The 13,994-nt window shown below is 40.4% G+C and overlaps 1 long non-coding RNA gene across 1 annotated transcript in view; it reads right to left on the bottom strand.

Annotated features, from left to right (window-relative positions):
* The window catches only part of LOC309546386, a 64,592-nt gene extending 52,794 nt beyond the window's left edge, over window positions 1-11,798 (bottom strand). Inside the window, exon 1 of the long non-coding RNA XR_014224931.1 lies at window positions 11,609-11,798. This is a non-coding gene — a long non-coding RNA (uncharacterized lncRNA). The remainder of the gene's footprint in view (window positions 1-11,608) is intronic.
* Between the last annotated feature and the right edge of the window lie 2,196 nt (window positions 11,799-13,994).

Here is a 13,994-nt window from a genome sequence, read left to right on the forward strand (position 1 = left end):
TTCTCCTTCCCTATGGAGTTCAACCCACACAGATTCTAAATCCATGCTCATCCCATCCGTAATGTCACTCCTTTCTATCACCTTTATATTGTTCTTGACATAGAGACATACCCCTCCCCCTCTTTTTCCTAATGACCTGCTTCTTCAGGAGGATGATTGTTATAGTCACGCTAAAGGATGTAATGGTAAAATGTAAGTATAGATGTATAAGCACACCCATCATACATATAAAGATTATGCTGGGTCACAATTCAAAAAACATATAAAGAAGTGTGAAAATTTTGCATATATATATATATATATATATATATATATATATATATATATATATATATATATATTTATATATATATATATATATATATATATATATACCGTATATACCAAAAGTATAGGGGAATAAAGACATAGAAGATACTCCTGCTCACCAATGAAGTTACATCAGGCGTCCAGTACAGCAGAACAGCCTCGCCGAAAACAACACACAGGGGACTAAAAAAAAAAAAAAAAAAAAATAGATATTAGCAAAAACTTACAAGGTAGAATACCAGAAAGGAAAAATATACATCAAAACAATATTGGTAACCCATTTTGTATGGTTGATATAAAACTAACCTTCTAATTGATATAGCCACAAAGTGCAAGCCAGGGTGGAAATTAGGCAGAGTACGTCACAAGTTGCAAGAACAGTATATATATATATATATATCCTGGTGTTAAAAAGGTTAGGAAATGACTAGCAATTTACTATATGGACTGGAGGTAAGGAATAGCCATATATGGTTTATAAGTCCCCACAAAGGAAGGTATCAAGCTCGATCTGAAATTCCACAAAAAAGGAGGAATTGGCCACACATTGAGAAATTGTTTAACCTTAAGCTGGTTAGGGAGTTTTTCACTGTCAGGGAAATAAGGATGTGGAATTCTCTTCCACAATTGGTGGTGTTAGCGGGGAGTATTGATATTTTTAGCAGATTAATGGACATGCATCTTGATGAACACAACATACAGGGATATGGGAAATGATTAATGACACCCACACTTGTACACCTACACAGGTTGAACCGGATGGACGATTGTCTTTATGCAAACTTACCTACTATGTACAGTGGTGATCGAAAGTTTGGGCACCCCAGGTAAAAATTTGTATTAATGTGTATAAAGAAGCCAAGGAAAGATGGAAAAATCTCCAAAAGGCATCAAATTACAGATTAGACATTCTTATAATATGTCAACAAAAGTTAGATTTCATTTCCATCATTGACACTTTCAAAATTACAGAAAACAAAAAAATGGCATCGGCAAAAGTTTGGGCACCCTGCAGAATTTATAGCATGCACTGCCCCCTTTGCAAGGCTGAGACCTGCCAGTGTCATGGATTGTTCTCAATCATTGTCTGGGAAGACCAGGTGATGTCAATTTCAAAGGTTTTAAATGCCCAGACTCATCTGACCTTGCCCCAACAATCAGCACCATGGGATCTTCTAAGCAGTTGTCTAGAAAACCGAAAATGAAAATAGTTGATGCTCACAAAGCTGGAGAAGGCCGTAAGAAGATAGCAAAGCGTTTTCAGATGTCAATATCCTCTGTTCGGAATGTAATTAAGAAATGGCAGTCATCAGGAACAGTGGAAGTTAAAGCAAGATCTGGAAGACCAAGAAAAATATCAGACAGAACAGCTCGCAGGATTGTGAGAAAAGCAATTCAAAACCCACGTTTGACTGCACGATCCCTCCAGAAAGATCTGGCAGACACTGGAGTTGTGGTACACTATTCCACTATAAAGAGAAACTTGTACAAATATGGTCTTTATGGAAGAGTCATCAGAAGAAAACCTCTTCTACGTCCTCACCACAAAAATCAGCGTTTGAACTTTGCAAATGAACATATAGACAAGCCTGATGCATTTTGGAAACAAGTTCTGTGGACCGATTAGGTTAAAATTGAACTTTTTGGCCGGAATGAGCAAAGGTACGTTTGGAGAAGAAGGGGCACAGAATTTAATGAAAAGAACCTCTGTCCAAATGTTAAGCATGGGGGTGGATCAATCATGCTTTGGCATTGTATTGCAGCCAGTGGCACAGGGAACATCTCATGAGTAGAAGGAAAAATGGATTCAATAAAATTTCAGCAAATTTTGGATGGTAACTTGATGCCATCTGTGAAAAAGCTGAAGTTAAAGAGAGGATGGCTTCTACAAATGGATAATGATCCTATACACACCTCGAAGTCCACGGGGGATTACATGAAGGTTTTGCCATGGTCTTCACAATCTCCGTCCTGACCTCAACATAATTGAAAATCTATGGATAGACCTTAAAAGAGCAGTGCGTGACAGACAGCCCAGAAATCTCAAAGAACTGGAAGACTTTTGTAAGGAGGAATGGGCAAACATACCTCAAACAAGAATTGAAAGACTCTTGGCTGGCTACAAAAAGCATTTACAAGCTGTGATACTTGCCAAAGGGGGCAGTACAAGATATTAACTATGCAGGGTGCCTAAACTTTTGCAGACGCCATTTTTTTGTTTTCTGTTATTTTGAAAGTGTAAATGATGGAAATAAAATCTAACTTTTGTTGACATATAAGAATGTCTAATCTCTAATTTGATGCCTTTTGGAGATTTTTCCATCTTTCCTTGGCTTCTTTATGCACATTAATACAAATTTTTACCTGGGGTGCCCAAACTTTCGATCACCACTGTAACTATGTAGGTTTACAGACAGAATGGGCAATGTTTTGGTTGGCACTCCTCCTTCATCAGGTGTTAAACAACAATGAACAGGCAAACATATAAGTAACCACTTGCAGGAATTATTATATACAATTTAAAGTCTATACCACTTCTTCTTTTTATTGAAGTCTGAGTCATGCAAGAAACATGGGCCAAGAAATACTTGTGTTTGCTTAAAGGAATGACAGTTTTTCTTTTCCCTAGCATCCCTTATCAATCTTATACTTGTCTTTACCACACACCACTGTCTTATCATTTGTCCTCATGCACATGAGGGGTTAGAAAAAATGAGCTGCAAAGCCACTACCAATGTCAGGAAAAAACAGCTGTAAAAACATGTTTAGTAGCTTTTTCCATTGGCGTTAATGTGCATTTAGCAATGTTAGCTTTTAGCAGTGTTTCTCTGCCTCTATTCAAAATCATTGGTTCCCTATGAGAGCCGTCTTTGATCCGACTTTCAGCCCATTGATTTGAATAGAAAATTCATCTAAGTCAGGTCCGCTCGCTGCCACTTCTTAAATAGCCATGGCCATCTGGTGACATCACCAGGAGACCCCCACCCCTTGTGTAGTCACGTGATGTCACTGAGTGGTCACGCCCCCATGGCCATATAAGAAGTGGCAGAGAGCGAACCTGGAATAATCACGGGAGACAGCGTCAGAGGAGGACCTGATCGGTGGTGGAGAAGACTGAAGGCAGAAGACCAGAGGAAGAGCACCGGAGGGAGAAGACCTGAGGGAGAAAAAAAATGCTTGACGCGTCCAGGTCCGGACTAGGTATAAAAATCAGCCCTGGAAAAAGTTACATACCAGCCCCATAGCATTGCGTCGTCATACCAGCACAACGTCATTTTCTTGTTCATAAAAGGTAAAATCATGCATTTTAACCACTTCCCCACCACCCTCCGCCTTTTTACTGCGGCAGAGTGGCTTCATCACTCGGCAGCAGGGAAGCCGATGCACAGGTCAGGTGGCTTCGATTGCCACCTGACACCCGCGATCGCTCCCCGCTGGCTGTCTACAACAGGGGCAGGGCAGCTCAGGCTCAGCTCTGCTCACTCAGTGTGTCTCAGATAACCTGCTGGCTGCTGCAATGCTGGCATCACGTCTGTGTGGGAGGGAAGGGAGGGATCAGATGCCGCGGCCCTTCATGCAGTCAGGAGATCTGCCGTCGCACATCCGCCGGCCACCGGATATGACGTCATGCCGTTAACAGAGGCTGGAGTAGGAATTGGGAAAGAATCTGTCGCTCGAGTGCAGCGGGCTGGCAGCGGCCTGGTGGCCCCATCTCTAAGCGGCCCCATCTCAAAGCAGCCCCAGGTCCGGCGGCCTACCGGGAAATTTCCCGGTATCCTGGTAGGCCAGTCCGGCCCTGGCAGCGTCAGACCTTTTTACAGCTGTAACCCTGGTTCTCAGAACATGCTGGCCCTGGGTTTTTTTTGCAGCTTGAAAACGCATATGCCACTTACAGTTTCTAAAAGACTGTGTGTGCATGAGGCCATAGAATAACATGGAGGAGCGTTTTTTTAAGCTGCAAAAAAAAAAAAAAAACGTCTCACGCTCCTAAAAGCGGCTGTAAAAATGCCCTGTGTGCATGAGGCCAAAGTGCCTGGTATGTCTAGGTATGGGGGGCATGCAATCTTTTCTTCTTCCTGGATGCAGTGTTTGGGCCTAATGGCTAAAACTAAACATACGTGTTTCCCCTATTCATGCTAAGCAGCATGGATGGAGAAATCTCCTCGGTTGGCTATTGTATTCGAGTACCTGTGACACCCACAGCTGCCTAAATCCCCAAAAAGTGACTGCATCTATAGGATGCATTCACTGTTTGATTGTGAATTTTCTACCTGGCTTAGTCAATTTTTAAATTGAACTTTGTTGAGCCAGCTAAGGCTGACAGGGCCACTCACAGCTTTGTCAATGCAGCAGTAACTGGGCAAATGTTTGAGCTTTGTATGCTCCCTTCTGCTGTTATGCTTTGGATAGAAAAGTAATTTAAGTCACCTCTTTTTTATTATCATGAAATAGGTGTTGTAGGCGACCGTTGTTACCAAACGTGTTAAGTCAACTGAATAAGGAGTAAGTGCATTCTTTCTGCCAGACATTGGCAAAGGCTAGCTGGAGTCCAAAGGCAGCATAGTAGCCTTGTTTCATTGTGCAGCAAGATACCATCTAAGAGAAAATCTGTGCTTCCTAACACATGCACCAAACAATACATTTAAGACTACTAAATATTTTCTAAGAATGATTAACTGTTTGAGCATCTAATTATTATAATAATAATAATAATAATAATAATAATAATAATAATAATTGTTTTAATACTGATTCTAATAGTGGTGAATAGGTCACTTAGTCGTTAAGAGACCTGCACTGTGGGGGGTAAGGAGACTGTTACTGCTGACCACTACTGTTATATAGACTAGCTTGCTAGTTAAAATGCTGAGCCAATGGCATGAATACTTTCTAAACCACTGACTCAGAACATTTATGTACATTATATTGTGAAAAGTATTGGGACGCCTGCCTTTACATGCACGTGAACTTTAATGCCATCCCAGTCGTAGTCTGTAGGGTTCAATATTAAGCTTCAACTTTTCTGGGAAGACTGTTGAAAAGGTTTAGGATTGTGTCTGTGGAAATGTTTGACCATTCTTCCAGAAGCGCATTTGTAAGGTCAGGCACTGATATTGGATGAGAAGCCCTGGCTCACAGTCTCCACTCGAATTAAACCTAAAGGTGTTCTATCAGGTTGAGGTTAGGATTCTGAGCAGGCCAGTCAAGTTACTCCACTCCAAACTCGCTTATCCATGTCTTTATGGACCTTGCTTTGTGCACTGGTCCAAATCATTTGGTGGAGGGGGGATTATGGCGTGGGGTTGTTTTTCAGGGGTTGGGCTTGGCCCCTTAGTTCCAGTGAAGGGAACTCTTAAGGCGTCAGCATGCCAAGACATTTTGGACAATTTAATGCTCCCAACTTTGTGGGAACAATTTGGGGATGGACCCTTCCTGTTCCAACATGACTGCGCACCAGTGCACAAAGCGAGGTCCATAAAGACATGGATGAGCGAGTTTGGGTGGAGGAACTTGACTGGCCTGCACAGAGTCCCGACCTCAACCGGATAGAACACCTTTCGGATGAATTAGAGCAGAGACTGCGAGCCATGCCTCCTCGTCCACATCAGTGTGCCTGACCTCACGAATGTGCTTCTGGAAAAATGTTCAAACATTCCCATAGACACACTCCTAAACCTTGTGGACAGCCTTCTCAGTAGAGTTGAAGCTGTTGTAGTTGTAAAGGATGGGCCAATTCAATATGGAACCCAATGAACTAATACTGGCATGCCATTAAAGTTCATGTGCTTGTAAAGGCCGGTGTCCCAATACATGGTGACAATATAGTACATGCTTTGACTTCTAGCAAACAAGCAAATGTACTGTCAATGCAGCACCTATTCCCTGCGCTCTGAGTGGTGCAATCCTCTATCCAACCTGACTGTAGGCTTGTAGATGAGAACAGATGACACGGCAACTTGATAATACTTCAGCCTTGCAGCCCCTTGCTGGACCAGGGTGGTCCGAAAACACTAGTGCATTATCTCTTAAACAGGTTTATTAAAATAATAGATTGAAAAAATAGATTAAAAATACTCACAAATGAGTTTCTTGATAAAAAGCACATCAAATAGATATAAAATCCTCAGCAACAAGATCAGGATTGAATCGTCCCCTGAAGCTGTGCAGGCTTACGCGTTTCGAGGAGCGCCTCTTCTTCAGAGCCTGAAGAGCATGTCTAAACACATGCTTTATATATGAACAATGAACAAAAACTCAGTGGATTCAGTACAATTAGATGGAGTCCCTCCCGCTCCAGGGCGTGTGCATGAGGTTCCCACCCACAAGCTATCATCTATCAAGGATAGAGTCATCCCCCCAGAGACTAGGGAGGGCATAATCGTAGATAAATAAAAGAAAAATATAAAAGGTAGGAGCTGAGTGGTTTGGCTTATATAAACCTGTTGTAGTACACTAATAGTTAACACCTATGTATAAAAAATATATATTACATATATATAATATATGTATATATATTTACATGTATATACATATATATTACATATATATAATATATGTATATATATATTACATGTATATACATACACACACACACACACACACACATATATATATATATACATATATATATATATATATATATATATATATATATATATATATATATATATATATATATAAACACATACACATACCTACATACAGAGAAACACCGGTATCGGCTGAAGTAGGGTTGCACTTAATTAGAATATAGTGGTGAATGCGACTATTCAGATAACCATTGTTACCACTAGTATCGCTAACAAACCCGAAGGTAGGGGCGACAATCCAAAGAACAACAAAGTTCGAGCAAAGAAAGCAACCTCCAAATGGCACATCCAAAAAGAAAAGAAGGAGGGAAAGAGGGAAAATAACACGTGAATGGTAAAAACAAAGGCAATATACAATCAGGAGGGGAAAAGCATTGTATTAGGGGAAGGGGGCCAGGGGGGGTCAGCAGTGTGTTAGGAGGAGGGGGGGAGTCAGCATTGTATTAGGGACAGCTGGGCGGGGGGGGGATCAGTATTGTATTAGGGGGGTCAGCAGTATATTAGGGGAGGGGGATCAGCAGTGCATTAGGGGGAAGGGGCCGGGGAGAACAGCATTGTATTAGGGGGAGAGGGCCTGGGGGGGGACTGCATTGTATTAGGGCCCCTAATATTTCCGACATCTCCTGTACAATGTCTGCACAGCCCCTGACATCTCCTGTACCATGTCCTCACAGCCTCTTACCATCTCCTGTACCATGTCCACACAGCCTCTGACATCTCCTGTACCATGTCCGCACAGCCTCTGACCTCTCCTGTACCATGTCCGCACAGCCTCTGACATCTCCTGTGCCATGTCCGCACAGCCTCTGACATCTCCTGTACCATGTCCGCACAGCCTCTGACATCTCCTGTACCATGTCCGCATAGCCTCTGACATCTCCTGTGCCATGTCCGCACAGCCTCTGAAATCTCCTGTACCATGTCCGCACAGCCTCTGACACCTCCTGTACCATGTCCGCACAGCCTCTGACACCTCCTGTACCATGTCCGCACAGCCTCTGACATCTCCTGTACCATGTCCGCACAGCCTCTGACATCTCCTGTACCATGTCCGCACAGCCTCTGACACCTCCTGTACCATGTCCACACAGCCTCTGATATTTCCTGTACCATGTCCGCACAGCCTCTGACATCTCCTGTACCATGTCCGCACAGCCTCTGACATCTCCGTACCATGTCCGCACAGCCTCTGACACCTCCTGTACCATGTCCACACAGCCCCTGACATCTCCTGTACCATGTCCGCACAGCCCCTGACATCTCCTGTACCATGTCCACACAGGGCCTGACATCTCCTGTACCATGTCCGCACAGCCCCTGACATCTCCTGTACCATGTCCGCAGCCCCTGACATCTCCTGTACCATGTCCACACAGCCTCTGACATCTCCTGTACCATGTCCACACAGCCTCTGACATGTCCTGTACCATGTCTGCACAGCCTCTGACCTCTCCTGTACCATGTCCGCATATCCTCTGACATCTGTACCATGTCCACACATCCTCTGACATGTCCTGTATCATGTCCGCACAACCTATGACATCTCCTTTACCATGTCCGCACTTTTACCACTTTTAACTAGAATTTACTCTTTTATATATAAATCCCTATATGCTTTCATATCTGTCTTATCTATGTATAGTACACTCTTCAAATCTGCTTTAAAATGCATGGTTTTCCCTTTTATGAACAAGAAAATAACGGCGTTATGCTGTTGGGCCGGTATAATAATGCTATGGGGCTGGTATGAAATTTTTTCCAGGGCTGAATTTTATCCCCAGTCCGGCCCTGATCACATGTACTTTTAATATTATCTTTTGGGAAAATCTGTGCATACTTACTGATCTCTGAGCATCAGAAAACATCAAGAAGGAAAGTGGAAACTCTGAGATCCATTCATTCATCCATCCATCCATCTATTCATTCATCCATTTTTGGTGTGTTTCTGTGCTGTTTTAGCCCAATTGATTTAATATTGGGCATTAGAAGCTGGGGAGTGTGAGACCAAATGTAGGTGGTGAGCTACACTAGATTGCATTTTGTTCACAGTAGTGAATAAGAAGTTTCAAGAGGTTTTTTTTTAAGTCTGCACATAAGGAGTTGACAAAAAAGTGGACTGTTCACTTCTACTACACTACTTCAATCAAATGTATTTCAGTTACATATTACTTTGTAGGTTTTAGAGACACTTCACATTTATGAACACTTTTTGGATGCTATTTATTTATGAACACATTGTAAGCTTGATGCTGAATTCCAATAAGGATCATATATGGTACCTCATTCCTATTGGAGTGTAGATTACAAAAAAAAAGGCAGGGTGGGACTTTAAGGGTACTAATGACCATAAGAACAATTCTAAAAATGATTGCCTTTATGCACAAAGTTTAAAATTGTTACCATACATTAAAAATAGACAACAATAAAATACATCAATGGTTATCTGAATCATATACTGTGTGTGTCCCATCAATCAAGATGTCTTCAGAAGGCAACTTGAAAAACCTCAACGCGTTTCAATTCGTAAAGAGTCTTCATCAGTAGAAAGCAAAGTACTACACAATCCAATGATGCATTAATGTATTGCTGTGCTTGTTGGGGGTTTGTTTGCTACTATCAAGGCGATTCTACGATTCCTGGATTTTGTTATTTATCTGTACCAGGTTACCTCCTTTTATATTTTTTGAGGAGGTGGTTGGGCCAATCTCCTTTGCATCTCATCTGATGCTATTTCAGGGGCCTCTCTCTTGGAGTTACATCCCTCTATTCTCTCATATCAATGCCTTATTGGGTTATGTAATACATTGATTTCTTCCTGATGAAGACTCTTGAGTTAAAATGTTGAGGTTTTTCAAGTTGCCACCAGAAGACATCTTGATTGAGGGAACACATATATGAAGCAGATAACCATTGATGTATTTGGTTCTCGTCTTTTTTATTTGTATGTATGGTAACATTTTTAAACGTTGTGAATAAATTAAATAATTATTGGTTAAAATATATTATTTATGAACAAAGTTTTATTGTGGTGTAGCGCTGTATACAGTAAGGATCAGCCTTATATTTATGGTCATCTTAGAGTATTTATATACAGCTTCTGCTTTTTTGTTTTGGTTTTTATTTTTGGATTTTTATCACTTTATTATTTTATTCTTTTTTTTTGAGTCCACTGTTTATTTTTTTTGTTTTTAATTTTTGTTTGGATTGCAGCTACCATTAAGCACAGAGAGGGGTTACTAATATAAATAAATAAGGTGAAGCTTTGTTCACGTTAAACATCCATTTGTATGAGGGAAATAAAATAAAAAAAACAGATATATTTGCAGTAATCACAGCTTCATCTTATTTACCATGAGTAAAAGAAAAGAATATGCAGCGCTATGGATCAAATAATGTGTGAATAGAGATATGAATGTGATGTTTCAGTTGACTACTAGAGTGTTAAAAAATACCAAACGTGATGCTTTAAAATAAACTGAAAAGGAGCTGCAGCCCCCAAAAAAGGCCACTACCAAATAGTGTCTGTTATGGAATATTTATAGAATTGGGTATGGCGCTGCTCCACATAAAATAATTGCTATAAGTGCAAATGCTGCTCAAATGTGCTGCTTGAATAGATAAATAAAAATGGTAAAATTAATATATAAACCACATATAATACTGTGCAAAAAACACAATCACCGCAAAAAAGTGCAAGAGAGTGTGTATGTCTCCATGTGGGGAGGCAACTGGGAGCATGGCTGCGTATCCCTGAAACTTGGATATCATTTTTTGCTTTGTAAAGGACACCTACCTTAGTACAAGGACTTTGTCGGACAAGGGACACACTGTAAAGAGTATACGACCATACAGAAGATACGAGGGGGAGCTTAAGCTTAAGCCTCGAAGGGAAGAAAAAGGCAGTTTTTCCACTTATCTGGTGAGTGTACTCCTGGTGGGGGACACTAGAGGACTGGGGGTTCACTGAATGTTTGGACCTTTATTGTGCTAGGGTAGCACTGATGCATGGATTTATTGGAGGCACCACAAGGACCAGCAATCTCATGTGAAGATTATTCAAAACGACAGCGCATGCAGTTTTGAAGGACATTTTTTATCATCACACTGATATTATATTATCATTCAATTATAAGCAATTTTGTATACAATTAGCACTTGCACTTCTTTGCAGTGATTGCACTTATGTTCTTTGTACAGTATTGGATATTTTTTGCACAGTATTGTATGTTATTTATTTTTAAATTTTACCATTTTTATTTATCTATTTGAGTAGCACATTTGAGCAGCATTTGCACTTCTAGCACCTATTTTATGTGAAGCAGCGCCATACCCAATTCTATAAATATTCCAAACCCCATGAGGGTTCGAGTTCATTGAGAGTCTGTTATCAATTGCAGAGATTTTCAGACATACATCGATTTGTTGCAATTGATTATTCTAATTGCAGTTATTTGTTATTATTAGATATGGATAATATGGGAAAGAGTTACAATTTCTGTCGCTGACCCCACTAGAGTGATTTTCTCTAACTTCCTGTCCTTGTTACAGCTGGACAAGAACTGGGGGTCCATTTTTCATATCTCTGCAGCATTGAGTTATCTGGCTCTCCGTGGTCAATTTATCTGTGTTATTATACAATAAAAGAAGCCGGATGTTTCAATATTTACAGTACCATCATATCTGATAAAGGAATTAAGATTATGCATTACCTTCCCAGCACACCTGGCAGACTGCCAGAAGTCCAGACTATCCAGCTCCACATAACATTTTGTTACAATCTAAGATCATAGGTCAACCTGGAGACATACATTTGACAAGATTCCAGACTGACGTAATGCAGTGCAGAACTAATGTTGCTTACTCAATCAAACTGCTGGATTGCAGATCATTTGTTTCTGCAGTGCTAACAGACTCTGTTAAAAAACAAAACAAAAAACACAATTAATCTTCATAAAATTATGAAATTAAAGGAAAGGATTTGGGACTTTATATGAGGCACATGACACATTATTGGTAAAGTAGTCAAAAAGTAATGACAATATTATTTTAATACAAAAGTAGATAACGTAGCACATTGCAGTAATTGCACACATAGATAAATTCATATATATACCCCAATAACATATGGCATATTGCAGTTCATGTATTATACACACACAAATGTCACCATAATACACTACAGTGGATGATATTGAGAGACAATTTGCACTCAATGTCATATAGTTATAGATGAGGCAGAAAAAAACATCAAAATGAGATCTAAAATAGATAAAAAACGTGGGAAGTTTAAAGATAATTCATATTTATTTCTACAAAAGGTAATTTTTGAGACTAGAATATAGGAGTTAAAGCACTATTAAACTTCAAAACAAACATTTATTATATTGCAGGTTACCAAACGTTAGATGTGACGCCTGTATTAGTGTTTTTTTTTGGGCTTTCTGTCTTCAATTCGTGACAGTGTTGCGCAGGGGTGAACAGGGCCTTATCCCAAAAGGAAAAAAAAAACTGCTATAACTGCTTATAAAGTGTGAGTTGGTTTTTGGCTTCAATTTCTAAGCGTATCTAAATCAGCTAGTCCATATAACACTCCCCTAACCCCAGACTGACAATGCTGCTGTCTGCTGTGCCCCCTGTTCTCCTTCATCCAGAGTGGAAACACTCAAATGTAGGAGGTGTGTTACTGGCCTTGTCACATTTGCATTGACAAGGATCCGTATTTCAGAATTTAAACTGAGATAATTTGAGTACTATCCGTGATACGTTTTTTATTTGCACTAACATAATAAATAAATAAAAAAAGTATCACAGATAGTACTCAATTTATTTCTGTCGCAAGAGCACTAATACGGCTACAATCACCTCAAGCAGAATTTAAACTGCAATCAAAGGTGCTGCCCTAGGGTTTGTGATCATAGCGCTTAATCTCACCAACAACTTGCCAGAAACACCAGCTCTTTCAAGAGATCTAGTAATCCAAGAAAATCTTCACCATTGAATCAAGATCCCCACCAATCAAATGAATGCAAGTAAAATCAAACAAATACATCTAAATGGATTTCTACCACAGAGGAAACCAATGAAAATACAGAGAGAACATAAAACTCCATTTTTTTTTAACTGTGTTCATGCAGCCGCTAAGTCCCCATGGACGTCAATAGGACTGCAGGCATGGAACACCTGTGCATCCCCGTGCAGGCAGTCCCATTGATGTCAGTTGGGATGCAGCCACTGCATTGCATACTAGCACATTATGTTAAACTTACCTGAAAAGGAAGCCTTCCATCGCTGGAGGCAGCGTCCATCTATACCTGGTCTTCCTTCTGGGTCCACGGCTCCGGCTCTGTGATTGGCTGGAGCCGTGATGACATCACTCCCGCGCATTCGCGTGGGAGGCGGACGTTCCTTTAGAGTGCATGCACCAGTTACGTAACTGGCTGCTAGGTCAGTAAATATTTCCTAAACGGTGCATGTATAGGAGATAGTTACACTACCTATAGGTAAGCACTAATATAGGCTTACCTATAGCTAAAACTTAAAGATGGAAGTTTACTTCCTCTTTAAGGTCAACTTTGTGTAACCGTAAAGGGGTACTGTACCAAAAAAACTATATTTTATAATTTGCCTCTTCTATCATTTCACTAAACAAGCTCTGGTGAACTAGTTGGCAGATGGTCTGCCATGACTCATCAGTGAAGGAAATCGTCAACTCCCTTTACCATTGTCATTTAAAGGGATATTCATCAGTATTGGGGGAGTTCTCTAATGTCATTTTTTTTAAAAGCATGAGAAAGGACATGTATAACAGTGTAAAAAAATCTGGAATCTATAGGTAGATCCACTATAGTAGATTGTTAATGTTTGCCAGTTTCTGAATGTCATGTTTAGGGAGAAATGAGCCCTGTTTAAAAAAGTTGCCAAACGTGGTGAATCATTTCTCCAAAAAAACACATAAATTAATGGGAGTTTGCATGAGAAACATATCCAACCAGTGAAGTTAGAGGATTTTGCTATGTTGTAAATGTGGGAGAATTGCAACCCGAATGAAGGAGTTGCCCTTATTGGGGGGGTTGTTTCCAAGTCTGCCAGCAGTTT

Source organism: Pelophylax lessonae (genome assembly GCF_965119305.1).
Source record: "Pelophylax lessonae genome assembly, chromosome: 2".
Taxonomy (NCBI): domain Eukaryota; kingdom Metazoa; phylum Chordata; class Amphibia; order Anura; family Ranidae; genus Pelophylax; species Pelophylax lessonae.